Genomic DNA, 11159 nt, shown 5'->3' on the forward strand with positions numbered 1-11159 from the left:
GAGCTTTCCCCCTGACAGCACTATCCAAACCGGTGCTTAGGTTGGTGTAACTTATGTCGCTCGGGGGGAGAGGGGGAGGGCCGAGCGACATAAGTTATACCGACCTAAGTGGTAGCGTAGACATAGCCTAAGACTTGGCAAAGATTCCACGTTCATTTTGCACATAATAAGCAAATGGACTTCTATGTAGTTGATGCTTATTCCAGGTGGACAGAAGGACATTTAACAAACACTTCCACCGATAAGATTACTGAGACATTTATGGAATGTGTTCACTGCATGTGGTTGCCCAAGGAGTTTGGAAGCAGATGCGCTGGAGCTGAAGTTGGAGACTGAACGTAGGAATGAAGGGATGCTAGATGTAGCTTGTAAATAAGGACTCTCTGTCTTTTTATTTTTGTTATTATTATGAGCCAGTTAAAGTCACTCCAATTAATTAAAAGAAGCATATTTGATACATGGGATTTTGGGAGGCATAACACCCAACACCCATCAGTCAGACTTCCTAGCCAAAAGTTTATATGAAATCTATGAGGAGGATGGCCAACAGCAAGGCCAAGAAGCAATGTTCTAGTGGAAAGCCTACACCCTCTAACAACTCTCTATGGCTGGGAAGCTAGAATCTCTATTGGGAATTCTGCATCCTGCAGTTTTGGACTCCTAAGGGGATACATTTTTCATACCATCCTCTGAATAGTAGCTACCTGATAAGATCTTAAATCCCCCTTCCAGTCCCCGCTAGATGCTGGAAGAAGCCTTTTCTCTCTTCCCCACCCCAGACCCTCCTGACCACTGTGACAGGGATTCTCTGTTACTCTAACCCATCCCTCATCTTCCTGGTTGCTTTGGGGGGTGGGGTGTCTCTACTTCTCCAGCCTCTTCTTTTTTATCCTCCTTCCCTATAAGGGAAACAGGGAGGGAGGACGAGGGTAACAAGCTGATAATCTGAACTTTATGTATAATTTTTAAATATATAAATACATAAATATATGATCCTCACTGGCCCCTGCTTGGCCATTACAGGTTGGCAGTTTCCTGTAGGTATCATGGTAGAATTACCTGAGGAGGGATTTGAAGGAGGATAAGGTAATGGGTTTATGGACTGGCTAGACTAGGGAAGGCATTCCACAAGTATGGTGTGGAAGTAAGTACATGGAATGTTTCTGGAAGAAGAGAACAAGCAGAAGGTCATACTGGTCATGTCGTATGTAACCTATCATTTAAATCGGCTTCTGTACCAGATGACTGGAGGATAGCTAATGTGACGCCAATTTTTAAAAAAGGCTCCATGGGCAATCCCAGCAATTACAGGCTGGTAAGCCTAACTTCAGTACCCGGCAAATTGGTTGAGCTATAGTAAAGAACAGAATTATTTAATATAGAGATATACCAATCTCATAGAACTGGAAGGGATTATCAGACACATAGATGAACATGTTTTTTTGGGGAAACATCAACATGTTTTTTGTAAAGGGAAATCATGCCTCACCAATCTACTAGAATTCTTTGAGGGGGGTGAACAAGCATGTGGACAAGGGGGATCCAGTGGATATAGTGTACTTAGATTTTCAGAAAGCCTTTGACATGGTCCCTCACCAAAGGCTCTTAAGCAAAGTAAGCTGTCATGGGATAAGAGGGAAGGTCCTCTCATGGATCAATAACTGGTTAAAAGATAGGAAACAAAGAGTAGGAATAAATGGTCAGTTTTGAGAATGGAGAGAGGTAAATAGTGGTGTTCTCCAGGGGTCTGTACTGGGATCAGTACTGTTCAACATATTCATAAATGATCTAGAAAAAGTGGTAAACAGTGAGATGGCAAAATTTGCAGATATAAAGTTATTAAATATAGTTAGGTCCAAAGCAGACTGCGAAGAGTTACAAAGGGATCTCACAAAACTGGGTGACTGGGCAACAAAACGGTACATGAAATTCAATGTTGATAAATGCAAAGTAATGCACATTAGAAAACATAATCCCAACTATACATATAAAATGATACGGTCTAAATTAGCTGTTACCACTCAAGAAAGAGATCTCAGAGTCATTATGGATAGTTCTCTGAAAACATCCACTCAATGTGCAGTGGCAATCAAAAAGCTAACAGAATGTTGGGAATCTTTAGAAAAGGGATCAGGGCCGCCCAGAGGATTCAGGGGGCCTGGGGTCTTCGGCGGCAGGAGTCCCTGCCGCCAAATTGCCGCCAAAGACCTGGCACTTCGGTGGCGGGTCCCGGGGCGGAAGGACCCCCTGCCGCGGGTCTTCAGGGCACTTCGGCAGCGGGTCCCAGAGCGGAAGGACCCCCCGCTGCCGAATTGCTGCTGAAAACCTGGAGCGGAAGAATCTCCGGGGGCCCGGGCCCCGCGAGAGTTTTCCAGGGCCCCCGAAGTGAGTGAAGGACCCCGCTCCAGGGGCCCCGAAAAACTCTCATGGGGGCCCCTGTGGGGCCCGGGGCAAATTGCCCCACTTGCCCCCCCCCCCGCCCCCGCCCCGGGCGGCCCTGAAAGGGATAGATAATAAGATAGAAAATATCATATTGCTTCTATATAAATCCATGGTACACCCACAGCTTGAATACTGTGTGCAGTTCTGGTTGTCCTATCCCAAAAAAGATATACTGGATTTGGAAAAGGTACGGAAAAGGACAATAAAAATTATTAGGGCTATGGAATATCATCCATATGAGGAGAGATTAATAAGACTGTGACTTTTCAGCTTGGAAAAGAGACAGTTAAGGGGGGGATTTGACAGAGGTCTATAAAATCATGACTGGTATGGAAAGAGTAAATAAGGAAGTGTTATTTACTCCTCATAACACAAGAACTAGGAGCCACCAAATGAAATTAATAGGTAGCAGGTTTAAAACAAACAAAAGGAAGTATTTCTTCACACAATGCACAGTCAATCTGTGGAAGTCCTTGACAAAGGATGTTGTGAAGGCCAAGCCTATAACAGTGTTTAAAAAAGAACTCGATAAGTTTGTGGAGGATAGGTCTGTAATGGGCAAGGATACAAAACCATACTCTGAAGTGTCCCTAGCCTCTGTTTGCCAGAAGCTGGGAATGGGCAACAAGAGATGGATCACTCAATGACTGCCTGTTTTCTTCATTCCCTCTAAAGTACCTGGCATTGGCCACTGTAGGAAGACAGGATACTGGGCTAGATGAACTATTGATCTGACCCAATATGGCCGTTCTTATGTTGGCATTGACGCAATAGAAGACAAGGGCAGATAAGAAGGGAGACACAGAATTGTGAAGGGCGTTAAGTGAGGACAAGAAGCTTGACGTGATGGGGTGGACAATGGAGAACCAACAGATGGATCTGAAGAGGGGGGTGACATGGCAAGAGCAAAAAGCCAGGAAGATGATTTTAACAGCTGTGTTATGCAGGGGCTGATGTTGTTTCAAGGAGGGCAGTGAGGAAGTGGCTGCAGCAGTCAAGATGGGAGATGATGAAGGCCTGGACAGGAATTTTAGCTGTGTGGATAGAGAGAAATGGTTGACCTTAGGTTATGGAGGAAGAAACAGCAGGATATGGACACAACCTCCATTTGTGGGGCAAGAGTGGGAGTGGTCAGAAAGGATACACAGACTGTGAGTCTGGGTGATAGAAGTGTGGTGGTGTTGTAAAAAAAGGACAGAGAAAGGGGGTGGGGGGGAGACAATGGGCATGGTTTCAGAAGGAAGTTCAAAGTTCTGTATTGGCCATGTTGAGTTGGTACTGAGTCATCCAAGGGAAGATGTCCAAGAGATAAGCTAAGATGTACGACTGTATGGAGGAAGACTGGTCAGGAATGGAGAGGTAGATTTGCAAGTCACTGGCATAAAGATGGTAGTGAAGCCAACTGAATAGATGAGATCACCAAAAGAGTGTGTACAGAAGAGTGAGGAGGAGGGGGCCAAAGATGGAGCCCTGTGGTATCCTTATGGAAAAGGGGAGAAAGGAAGAGGTCAGCCTAGTGAAAAAGACACTGAACGAATGACCAGAGCAATTAGGAGGGGAACTAGGAGATGACACACACACAAAAGTCAAGAGAGGACAAGATGAGGATGGAATAGAGACCCTTAACCCTTGGCCAAGAAAAAGTGACTGGAGATTTTAAGGAGAAAGGTTTCAGGAGACCCAGAATGTCTTTGCTTAAGTTAATTTAAAACATATTTAAACAACTTAAAACTAGTTTAGTTTTAGTTTACTTTAGTTTAAAACAACTTAAAACTACACTGACAAGCTATGGGGCCTTTCAGCTTACAGATGACCTGCAAAGGAAAAAAATTGAGTCTGTGCTCTCTATTTGCTCCTTCATGATGCATAAACAAGGTCTGAAAGGCTTTTTGTTTAATTTCACAAGGTTTTTCCTAATATTCATTACCTTAGATAGCTCTGGAATAATAATACCCCCTAGCTCTTAGATAGCACTTTTCAGCCTTAAATTTTGAAGTGTTTTATAAAGGATCAGTTTCATTCCTCACATTTTACTGGTGGGGAAACCGAGGCACAGAAAGGCAAAGTGATTTGCCCAAGGTCTCCCAGCAGACCAGTGGCAGAGCTTAGAAGAGACTCCAGATATCCTAAGTCCCAATCAGGTGCTCTATACACTAGGCTTATCTTTTCTGGGGAGTGTTTTGGAGGTCAAGAGACCTCCCTGCCCCCATAAGCATATGATCTAACAAAGGTAAAGGCAAGACAGGGTCACAACACCAGTGTGGAAGACCACTGATGAGGGGCCCAGTGCACTGCAGGCTAGGAAAGATTCCTGGAAAAATGGGTTTTAAGGAGGAGATGGAGGATGCTTGGCACATGAGGACAGGGAGAGTGTCCTAGGCATATAGGGCAGCAGGATAGAAGACCCAAAGAAGAGTGGAAAAAAGAGATGCAAAGATCAGTAAAGAGAGAACTGGGAGGAGTGCAGGAGAGTAGGAGGAAATCAGAGCAGAGACGTAGGTGGGATGAAAATGCGCAGGGCCTTAAAGGTGCAGAAGCTGAACTTAAATTTGATGCAATAACAGATAGGAAGCCACTGAAGGGATTTGAGGAGTGTGCTGACATGGAGTGAGAATCAGCAGAAGAAAACAGATAACTAGTTGCAGCAATGGGATTCTGAGTCTTTCACCTCTAGGGCACCAATCCCAATCAGGCCCCACGTTGTGATGGGGAAATGGATAATGAGCCTTTCACATTTCAATAAAGCCCCAAGAAATTCCTTAACCAGATGGCCCTGAACTCTGCTACAAGGTCTCTGGATTGAGCCCTTCTGGATATTCTGCACCAGTTTCATTTACATTTTAAAATGGAGGCTTTAAAATGAGTTAAATATGAAAATGAATAGTGCATTCAGTACAGTCTCCCCTGTGTTATTCATTTGTACATTAAATGCAATTTATTTTAAACTGTCTCCACATTTTCACTTTTTTAATATGCCACAGATTTTTGTACTTACAATGCATAACTGTATCACAGACATTTTCATAGCGCAAGCTGAAGATTTTGAGAGCAGGATAGGGAACAGTTGGGGCTATTGGTACGTAGGGAGGTGTGGGAGGCATTTTGGGAATGGAAAGAGCACATTAGCTGGATGTTTCTCTTAAATAATCAGCAGTGAAATAGTTAGTGATTATTGACATTTAAATGGTTATCTTTAGATTTCCAAGTTAACATCTAATAGAGATGAATGGGCAGTTCACACTTAGAGCCTGAATGAGTAGCTTCTGCAGACTCAAATACCTGATTCATGTTTTCAAGGTTATCTTCAAAACCATCAGGTCTAGAAATATAATTTAATTTTAAAATGAAAGCTGAGATTCTGAAGCACTATTCTGCAGCTGTAGAACTCACAGGGCTCTGCCTGTAAGGTAATGGTTACAATCTGGCCTTAGGTTAGGGGGACTAGTTGATTGCTGGGGAGAATTGGGGAAATGAATTACTTGTCTTAGTGCAGTTCTTCATGGGCAGATGCTCACATCACAGATGGCATTAATAGGTCTCCCTGCTGACATTCTCAGCAGAGGCCAAAGGTCTGAACAGGTCATGGAGACTGAACTCCCTGCTACAGGAGGCTACACAAGGCCAGGGATGAGGTCCATTGGTGGGGGTAGTGTATGGAAGATGCCTGCATTGCTGTGGCCCCTGGGGTTAAAAAGAGAACCAAGGAACAGAACTCTAGCATTCAAGGTCAGTAACATTTCATAAAGCAAAAAAATTGAATTTACAAGTGTCCCACCTCCCTGAATTCAATAATTTTCACAAGAATCCGGGGTCACAATCAGATTCCAAATTGGGTACTAACATTCAGCCTCCTTAAATTGCTCCTGCTATTTCAGTTCAATATGGTATTGCCTGACCCCTTATCCTGATCCCAGGTACTGTCCATAAAACCATGGATTTTGAAACAAAATCCAAGGAACCAACAAGACGTGATGAGACTAATGTTATATGTTATCATTCATTTAGGTAACCCTTGCCCTGCCCCTTTAATCTCTCTCATCTGATGTGAAATCTTATTTAGGGCCTGAACCTGAAAGGTACTGTGTACCCTCAACTCTCATTGACTTCCTTGGAAATTGAGGACACTCAGCATCTCAAAGGATCATATTGCTTATACTGTAAAGATGAAATTTTCAAGCCTGAGTGCCTGAAGTTAGGCTTCTAAATCTATATTCAGGCAATTAAATAAGTAGCCTCATTTTCAAACTGCTGAGCACCTAGCAGCTCTCACTGAAGTCAACTGTGGGCTGATGGACACTTATGACAATCAGGTCACTTATTTAGGTGGATTTAGAAGCCTGACTGGTACCCAGGTTTGAACGTCTTCATTACACTTCTAAGGACATAAACCTGTTATTTGTCTGTAAAGCACCTTGCACATTTATGGAGATAAATAATGTTCATCCCTTCCCCTCCCACCTTACACCTTTATGTAACATCTTTGGTGCAGGATGGCTGCAGCATTCCACCCCAGAGGCAGCAGCATTTCAGCCTTGGGTTAACAATCACAGAATTGTAGAATCATATAACTGGAAGGGACCTCGAGAGGTTATCTAGTCCAGTGTCCTTCACTCATAGGCAGGAGTAAGTATTAAGACCATCCCTGACCCAATCCAGGTAAATAAGAATCAACAACAACAAAAACCAGCAAACCATACACCTCTCAAGTTACTCCCTCCCCTGGATTTACCAGCATGTCCTGGCTTCTGCATATCTGTCTTTCAGACTGCAAGCTTTTCAGGGCAGAGATTGTCCTAATTTGTGTTTCTAGAACAGCACTGAGTACTCTGTCAGCAATTAATGAATAAATAACAAACAATTATGCACAGGCCCCACACAGCATTCCGCCTTGCAAAATTGTCATATTGACCAGTTCAGCCACAAAATCTAAACACTCATCCTTTATCACAATGACAGAGAAGAATGAAAATACAAATCTTTTATACACCCTTCAAAATATTACTTGCTGTGGACAAGCAGAATTTTGCAAGGCTGGCATACACATTCAGTAAAGTGCTGTGGCATCCGACTGAACCAAAGGCACTAGAAAAATGTCAAGTCATTATTGTAAGAGCTGGGGCAGAGGAAGGTAAATTAACCCCAAGAGCAGGAAGAGTCAGTAAATCCCTTTGAGTGTACGAAGGCCAAAATGTCTGTTATTACCTTCCTTGCACTAGACAACATATTCTACTCAAAGCAGATGGATTTCAAAACTGGAGAGCAACAAGTGGGAAGGCATCTTATAGCACCCCCAGAACACAAACATTATGATTTCAGTCTCCCTCTATAAAATCCACTGTGCCACCCTAAGAATCACAGAGAGGTCAAAATGCAATGGCAAAGATGGGGTGTCATCTGGGGATTGATTACCCCCCTCACACTCTTTTGTCTGAGTTTACTGTCCAATTACACCAAGAAATCCCTCTTGATCATCATTCTTGGATTTCCCTGTTACTACGTATTTTCCTACTGGAGTCTGAGTTGGTATCTGTCACAGCAAGGGATCCTTTGGCCTTGGATTTCCTTGCGACTGTCTCAGGAGAATGAACTTATGCCAGTATCTTGAACAGGGAAAGGGATACCTCAGACTGGGATTTTTATGGGATTGTCTTTGGGGTGCTGCATCTGCTAAAGGAATCTGAATTTGTCTCTTCTGAGGTGATGTCTCTTTTGGACTTGATTTCCCAGTGAATGACCCAGGATAACTGTGTTTTCTGGGGAAGGAGAGGGAGCACTGTGGTAGTGTCAAAGGGCTCCCTTGGTGTGGGATTTAACTATCCCATTTTCACAAGGCAGCAGGGCCTGTACCCCATGACACAAGCATCAGCATTCACATTCCCAGACCCTAAATAGAGCAGGATCCACATGTGAAGGGTAGTACCGGTAGCAATGGAATGGCTCCTCTTAGTTTTGAAAGTGGGTTCCACCAGTACTACCACTGAGATTGTCATTCCTAGACCCTGGGTACAATGGGATTCACACCAACGGGCTCATTCCCAGAGCCCCTGCATACAGTGGATCTACATCCGAGAGTACTAATACTGATATTCACACAACTCCCAGTCCCAAGCACAGTGGGTTTCTGCAACCCCTAGGTTACTAGCAGCAAGATTCACACACATAGCCTCATGAGCATTACATGAGACACACCCCTAGAGCACCAGTGCTAGGATTCACCCTCCCCCTCCACAGTCTTTTCAATCAACATGATCCTATGTATTACCCCCTGGATGAGAGAAATGTATTTCATTTCAGTGATGATGAAGGCTGAGTCCACAATAAAGTCAATACACTAATGACTGATGGTGGATGGGGAATGCCAGAGGGACTTGGATACAATACCCTGAGGCTAGGGTCTCCAAAAAGCAATGCACTGGAAAGAAAATCAGGCTGGTTCTTTATAATGAATAAAAGGAGACAATTAATTCCAGAAATAAAAATGGAGAAAGGCACACCGAGGAAGAAGGGTGGGGAGTATTTAGAAATGGGAAGATGGAGAGAGCTACAGAGAGGTATAGACAGAAGAGAAAATTGATGGGAAGTGAGAAGGATAGAGAGGAATAGTCAGAAGGAGAACTGAAGGGAAAAGAGGGGTGATGTAATGTGGTCACTTACTCTGTCTGGAAGATTTTCTGTAGGGAGGGGGGGCGTTATCTCCAGCACTGGTTTTTGGGGTGCTGCCCTTCACACTCCTCCCCTGGACTCCATCCTCAGAGCATTGCTGCCAGCTATTCCAAGATCTTCAGATTTTGAGAGTGGGGGGATTGTGGATGAAGTCGGGACCCTGAGAGGTAGAATGATCTGCTTGGGGTGGTCTGCCCCCTAAATTGCTGGTGGTATCCTAGGATAGGGATCTCCTCCTTTGTCTCTTCTTTAATAGCTAACTATTTAAGGGATGTCACTCCAGGGAGATACTGTTTTCTTCTCCCCACTGGCTCTCTGGTTATATGGGAGATCAATTCCCCCTTCCCTCCCTAGCTGGGGAGCCCTCTTCTCTTCCCTATAGGTTCACGTCCCCTTTTGGGGCAGGCAAATCTCCAACTTCTCTGGGGGAGTTCCTCTTGCTAACTGCGGATATTTCAGGGAAGTCTCTTTTCTCTTCCCTGGTGGCTGGCTGGCAGGTGTTTCTCCCCCACCTTACATGGGATATTTGGGACAGTCTCTTTATAAGAGTGTGAGGATATTTCCTCTTTCAGGAGGGAGTGCCCCTTGCCAGGTTGGTATCTAGAACTGGGTTCTAGGCACTGCCAGTCGGTGAGAGGTGCCTCTTCCCCGGGCCTTACTTTCTTGTTGGGTACTGAATGGGTGTTAATTAATTACTGGGTAACTATTTGGTGTTTTGCTTCTTTCTGGCTAAGTATTTGAGGGGTTGTTCTGTCCCCGATGGACATAAGGGGTCTCTCTCCTGGAAGTTCCCCACTGACTGTCTGGCTGGGCTTGGGAAAAATGGGGGAGGGGGTGTCTCCTTGTCTATTTTAGATCTGGAGGGATGGGGGAGGGTGTCTCTCTGCGCCCTCTGACGAGGTACTGGGGAGCTAAGGGTGGCGCCACCCCGGATGGGTAGGGGGCTGCAGAGGGTCTCGCCCCGGTCAGTGGGCTGAGTCCGCCGCTTGGCAGATATTTGGGGCTGGGGATCGGGGTCTCTCCCTCGTGGCTGGGGATCACGGAGCTGCCTAGGAGGCTCTCGCCCCTCGGCTGGGATTTGGGGTCTCTCCCGCGGCGGGGGACGGGGCTGTCACCCCGGGCTAGCTGGGGGCTCTCCCTGGCTTCCCCCTCCCCAGGCCCCGGCTCCTCTCGCCCGGGCCCGGCTGCCACTGGAGGCCGCGGCGGCTCTTGGGCCTGAGCGGGGCTGGGCGGCCGCCTCCACCACCTCCCGCCGGGCCTCGGGCTCGTTCCTGGGGGGCTCCCCGGGCTCCTTGCGGGGGGCCCCGTCCGGGCGGCGCTGAGTCTTCCCGGGCCCCGCCGCTCCCACGGCTGCTGCGGCTGCGGCTCCGGCTGCGGCTCCACTGCAGGCCCCGGCTCCTCCCCGGCCTCCGCTCCGCCTCCCCCGGCTCCCCCCGGCCGCGGCCGCCCCCGCCTCCCCGGGTTAAGGAGGCTCCTAGAGAGGGGGATACCCAGCCTACCCCGGGAATAACCCCCCCCCCCCCGCAACACGCCTAGAGAATAACCCCCCTAAACCCACCCCAAGGAATAACTTCCTAAACCCACCTGGAAAATCCCCCCCCCCATCCGTTTGGGGAATAACGCCCCGATCCATAATCCCAACCCATGTAATATTCCCCCTACACGATCATCTTCTCAATAACACTAACACACACATCAGTATCCCTATGACAAATCAGGCAATAATCAGGCTTGGAAAGATTAGATTTTTATCAGTAAATGTTGGTAAATGTCAATTTCACAGTACACACACACAAACCAACGAAAAAAATATTTCCATCAATAATCAAAATGTACAGCTAGGCAAAGTAAAACAAATGCTAGTTGCGAATTTATTAGAGTTTGATTTAATGATATTTGTATATGTTGACATGTGATGTTGACAATTAGTTGTTAATGGTTATAAAGCTTTAACTTCTTGAATCTCAGCATCTACTGTCATTAAATATCTATTACCCCCCCAATTTCCCACAGCTGTAAATTTTTAAATACAAATCTAAAAAGTGCTTTAAAGT

At 45.8% G+C, this 11159-nt stretch overlaps 1 protein-coding gene across 3 annotated transcripts in view; it reads right to left on the reverse strand.

The window, feature by feature from the left end:
• The window catches only part of FOXJ2 (forkhead box J2), a 33291-nt gene extending 22817 nt beyond the window's left edge, over positions 1-10474 (reverse strand). For all 3 annotated transcript variants that reach the window (XM_054039917.1, XM_054039925.1, XM_054039909.1), the window contains exon 1: positions 9097-10474. The gene's annotated coding sequence lies outside the window, so the exon portion shown is untranslated. The remainder of the gene's footprint in view (positions 1-9096) is intronic.
• Positions 10475-11159: the final 685 nt, after the last annotated feature.

The sequence above is a fragment of the Malaclemys terrapin genome, chromosome 1, assembly GCF_027887155.1.
Source record: "Malaclemys terrapin pileata isolate rMalTer1 chromosome 1, rMalTer1.hap1, whole genome shotgun sequence".
Taxonomy (NCBI): domain Eukaryota; kingdom Metazoa; phylum Chordata; order Testudines; family Emydidae; genus Malaclemys; species Malaclemys terrapin.